Source organism: Mus caroli, unplaced genomic scaffold (genome assembly GCF_978045245.1).
Source record: "Mus caroli unplaced genomic scaffold, Mus_caroli_1 scaffold_17, whole genome shotgun sequence".
NCBI classification, from domain to species: Eukaryota; Metazoa; Chordata; class Mammalia; order Rodentia; family Muridae; genus Mus; species Mus caroli.
Window position 1 is genome coordinate 33411501 of NW_028227272.1, and position 6000 is coordinate 33417500.

Sequence of the window (6000 nt, forward strand, 5' to 3'; positions counted from 1 at the left end):
TGTAGTGTAGGCAAACAATTCCTTAGGATATTTTCTCTGATTGTAATCCAGAGAGAAGGATACCTGGGATATGTGGAAGATGTAGAAAGTGCAGACTCAGGACTCAGATCATGCAGAGATACACAAGGCAATCCCTTAAAATCAGGATTTGATACCTAAGGGGCTTTGCTCAGGCCCCTACCAAAAAGCAACATGAGCCATTTGTTCCATGTTAGCCAAGGAGAGTCTCTTCTAGAAAGCAACTAGAACAATTAGTGCTTGATATGACAAACAGCTCTGTTCCACAATTAACTACTGTAATGGATAGAACAAGAGATTTTAAAGGTACAGGAAGCACATATTTTGGCAAAATGCTGTAAGTGAGACCAAAGTTTAAATTACAATTACATGGAATTGACATTGTAGGCCTAGTGGATAGTGGAGAAAATGTAACAATAATTTCACAAGTATGTTGAAAACCAACTTGGACACTTCAAAAAGTATGTACCCATCTCCTGGGACAATGTCTTGGGTGAAACAAAGTCTAAAATGGATTAAACATATAGGACCAGAAGGTCAGATAGGAAAATTAAGGACATATGTGGCAAACATGTGGGCTCCAGAGAGATAGGTCAATGTTTAAGGGCACTGACTGCTCTTCCAGAGGTCCTGAATTCAATTCCAAGCAACCACGTGGTTGCTCACAATGATCTGTGATGGGATGCAATACCCTCATCTGGTGGGCCTGAAGACAGCTACACTGTACTCATACAAATAACATCAATAAATATTAATAAAGAAAAGTACAGGTGGAAGGTCTTGCCACAAGGAATGTTAAACAACCCCACTTTGTGTAAATGCTTTGTTCAACAGCCATTACAGTTAATTTGTAAACAGTTTCCTCAATCTGTAATTTATCATTTAATATATTATACCTTGATGGATAATTCTAATATAGATACCTTGGAAAAAATGTTTGTTGAAATAAAGATAATTTTGCCTTGTTGGGTAGTTAAAATTGCTCCTGAAAAATACAAAGAGAAGATTCTATCAACAATAAGATAGGTCTTCAAAAACCCAGCCACACAAAAAAGTTCAGATCAGAAGACATCAATTAGCCAGGCAGTGGTGGTGCATGCCTTTAATCCCAGCACTTGGGAGGTAGAGGCAGGTGGATTTCTGACTTCAATTCCAGCCTGGTCTACAAAGTGAGTTCCAGGAAAGGCAGGGCTCTACAGAGAAACCCTATCTCGAAAAAAACAAAAACAAAAACAAACACAAAAAAATCCTAAAGACTTTTAACTCACAATGATCTGTGATGGGATGCAATGCCCTCTTCTGGTGGGCCTGAAGACAGCTACACTGTACTCATACAAATAACATCAATAAATATTAATAAAGAAAAGTATTTTCTATAAACACTTAATGATTTTCAAAATTTTCTAATATATATTAATTTTTACGGCCCATAATTGGATTAACTACTCAAGAGTTATATAATTTATCTCAAATTGACACAGTGATTCAACCTTAAATAGTCTGATAACCACATAAATTACCTAATATCTCTACCAATAGACGCCTTGGAGGTATATACTTAGTAACAAACATGCTAGCTCAGCAAGGTGATTTTATGTTCCTAACATTATACAAAACATCTATGTCAAAGCCTGCTCCTGAAACTGAACTGCTATCCCTTCAGAAATCCTTCTATCTCGGTCATTCTACAGAGCTACTCTACCTTTTTCTTAAGGTCCTCCAAATGTAAGAGGGCTCTTAGCTCTCTTTTCTAGAATACTGTTTTGCCTGTGTCCTGCCAGATGTACCTCTGCTGGTATTGAAAGTACAAAGAGAAAATCCCTGCCTTCAAAACCAAAACAACCAGATCTAATGAAGATCCAAATATTCATTAAAGCCTCTTGCTGCTCCCTTTTACCCTTGTCCTGCTGAACCATGTCACCATCATGGTGAGGAGGCTCTACCTAAAGTCAGTAGGGACCATACCATTTCACTTTTATGGTGGGGTTGCTCCAGGCCACTCAGCTGGGAATAGAAAAATAAATTATTGTATCTCCTTTTAGACTAAGAAAGGAACAACAAATCTAAAATATTTTAGATTGGTATGGGTTTTTATATGGTGATAGAAATTTAAGGTTATCTTTGCTATATCATAATGTATATATGGTCCAACTCTTATTTAAAGATATATGTTGTTATAACTTTAATACAATTCATTTAAAATGTAATTTAGTGTCCTAGTCTTATGGAAGCTACTATCATAAACTTACTAATAATTAAGAAATACAAGTTAGAGTTCAGTCACCTATAAATAATATCTTTAATGCATTCAGAACTAGTAGTCATGCTTGATACTAATGTAGTTGATTGAAAGATTATTTAGCCACCTATATATGTTTTCAAAGTTAAGCCAAAACATGTAACTAGAAACAGACAAGGATGTCTAATTAGATATACTTTAGATAGATAGATAGATGGTTGTAAAATACTTCAGAGACCTGCAGAAGACGTCATTAAGGAAGTTTTAATTAAAAAAGGCTTTTTTGACAGACAGGCATGTCAGCTCCAGGCAGTACCCCTATCTCCTCCCATGAAGATGATAGGTACTGCAGAATCTCCACCTGGAGTTTGCTTCAAATGTGGTAAAACTGGCCATTGAGCTACAACCTGCCCATTACCTTGACTGCTGACAGTCCATGGTCCAAACTGTGGACAAGCAGGACACTGGGAAGTCAATTGCTCCACTTTGCCTAGACAAGATGGGACACTCCACCCAAGTTCCCACTGCAAAAACAAAAGTCTGTCAGATCTTCTGAGCCTGCTGGCTGAAGATGGATGCCCCACCAACACACAAGAGCCTTAGACTGTCCAGGTAGCCAGTAAGTCTCAGTCACTTCTACAGGTTTGGAAGCTGCTTGCTCTGTGCTTCCTGCTTACTCAGGTAAGCTTTACCCTTCTTGGGTCTCTAATGGGATTGAAAACTAAACAGTGCGAGCTTTTCAGTTTTGCTTGTTACAGATTAAAAAAAAAAAACTCACAAAAGAGGTGTAACTTAATAGACATAAAAGCTTAAGTTATAAAGGATCTAAGGAATTGTTTTAGGGTCTAAGGAGGTATTTAATGTTGGTGAATACAAGCTGTGAGGTTAGAGGCTGTAATGCTTAAATAGTGATGAGAAAGTGATTTAAGATATAGAAAAGGAATGAAATATTTCAGAAAGATACTGAAATATTTTCTCCAAAGTTGCCAAATGGAAATGGATTAAACACTGTGAAAATAACCTATACCCTGATAGTTCTCATAGTTGCTCTTGTAGTATATAATTTACTGTTATCACAGACAAAGCCATTTCATGAACTAAAGAGGGAAATGTAAAAACCCACACATATTGTATACATCAGCTATGAGAAAATGTGTCCCTGTGCTTTCAATTGTTGATTGAATCAATACCAGGCTAGGAAGATATACATGTTTGTCACATCCTCACCTATGGGGAAGGTCACATAGCCCCCAAAGCCAACTGGTAGTATAAGGAGTGTGGCTTTTTGCATCATAGAGGGTGGGTGGCTTGGAGGTGGGACAGGATAATGGGCAGAATGTTTGAGCAAGCAGAGATGCAGATAGACACAGAAAGAATTAGAGCAACTCAGAAGGAAGATGGAAGGGTTATAGGTCAGAGCTGGGAGGTAGCCAGTGAGAACCACATGGGTAGACACAATGATGGAGAAGTTGGGTTAGGCTAGCTGAGAGACTGCCCAGCCAAAGGCCATCTATCTGAAACTATATAGATGTCTCCATGTCTTTAAAAAACCTCAAATGTGATCCCATAAAAGCTCTGTAAAAAATAAATATATATAGCTCTAATTTTCAAATATAATAAGATTATGGAAATGTGGCCTAGGCAAAGTGATACATGTCCTGTACAGCTCTATGATTGGCCAAAGACTTAAATAGTATGTAAACGCTGGGAGTGTCTTAATTTGTAGAAGTGTAGTGTGTTGGATTCTCCCATTACCAAGACAGAGAGACCTGGAAGTGAAATCTCAAGCCTGATTTAAAGCACATTAGGGGACTTTCTGGGTAGGTGACCTCTATCCTAATCTGTTCAGTCTATCCCTGGGGACATTTCAGAACCATTACTGGAGAGTGGGGCTGAAAACTGTTTTTGGGGAAGTCTGGGAACTGTTGTTGACCTATTGTCCTTGTCTCAGGCCAGGTGACAGGGCAGCTTCTGATGGCAGGGCAGTCTCTGACTAGCTGCCTGAAGACAGTAACTGACTTATCTGGACTTGCCTGGACTTGCCCATTTCTTAGGCATAGTCTCCTGAACTACCAATTTGAAATCTGTCACAGAATCAGCCTAGCCTTCTCATTCCCCACTATCAGTAATGGGCCATATTGAATCCTTCAGATGTTTCTATGGGTTAGTATTGTTTGAGAATAAATCTGCTCCTTAACAAACCTAACTAAAGCATTATGTAAGAACCATACGTCAAAACTAACATATTTTTCTGTCTTGTAGTCTTTTTCTGATTAAGGCCATGGATTTTTTGACTACTTCTGAGTGGTCAACAGAGAAACAGCCTTCCTTACCTAAGGCTGTACAGAGTCTTTTCTGCTATTGGAACAGCTCTTCTATGCCTCTTCTGTTCTATAAGACTGCTTTTGCCATTGGCTCCTGATTCTGGTTCCTGGAGCAGTTCCTTGATTGGGACCTGAGGAGTTCATAGCCTGACTGGTGGCACAATCTGAGGTTACCTAATCAACCAAGTGTCCTAAGTCAAATATTTTGTACCTTGACTCTCACAGCAGTTCTTTCAGTTTTCAGTGACCAGGTGTGAACTTGGTGAGTTTGATGGATGAGTTGTCTAGAAAACTCCTAAGGTAGGATGATGCAACCTTCAGAGGTCAGCAAACATCTGTCCCTTCTGTAAACTCTTGGCATTTTGCCTGATCTCCTTTGTATATTCATAGATAGCAGGAGTGCAGAGGGTGGCAAAGCTACCAGGATGTAGGAAGTAGAAGCTTGGGAGGCCTCCCTTTTAGCTTTATCAGCTAGTCTATACTCTCAGGCTAATTCTGATGTCCCTTTCTTGTGCCCAGGGCAACGAATTATGGCCACTTTGAGAAGAAGCCATAATGCCTCCAATAAAGCAAGTTTGTTGTTGTTGTTGTTGTTATTGCTGCTGTTGTTGTTTTAATTTTTGATGCTTTTTTCTTTCAGCAGTCAATAATCCCATCTACTATCAGTGCAAATGTTAGCCATGACTCCTTTTGTCAGTTTTAAAGGCCAGATAAGAGGCTTTAGTTCAGATTTTTGGGCTGAAGTTCCCAGCTGCAAAGCAGTTGCCCAAATAACAAACTCCAAGTCCATTATTGCCACCCATGCATACCTGATTCTATCTTGGATAAAACTTCTCCCATCCATGAAGTAGATATGTCTGCATCTGGCCAAGGTATGTCAGTCAAATCTGACATGACATTCTAGGTGCCCCAGAACTATAGAACAAGCACGCTGCACATCTGAGGACAGGTCAGGGAGCAGGGTAGCTGGCTTTAGGGCAGATGTAGGATCACATGTGCAGACTATTCAAAAGCAGAGCCTGAAAGTGCCCCAGTCTGCTGTTGAACAACCACTGGATAAGTGGATTCTTGAGGGTCTCCTCAGTAGCATGGGTTGTTGATACCAAGTTCTAGTGCTGTGGTTATTTTGTCAACGTCCTTGACTAGGAGGGCAGTAGCAGCTATGACCCAGAGGCAGGCTGGCCATCCTTGGGCCACCGGATCCATCTTTTTAGATTTTTTTTTTAAATCACAGGTCTTTTCCATGGTCCCAACCTTTGATTGAGCACCCCCTTTGTTATCTCCTTTCTCTTGTCCATATATAGCTGGAAAATTTGGAGAGTGTCCAGGAGGCCAAAGGCCTGTACCTCTAATAAAGCTCTTCTTAGAGTCTCAAAAGTGATGTCTATCCCAGAGGTCCATTTCATTTTGTCTTCTTCG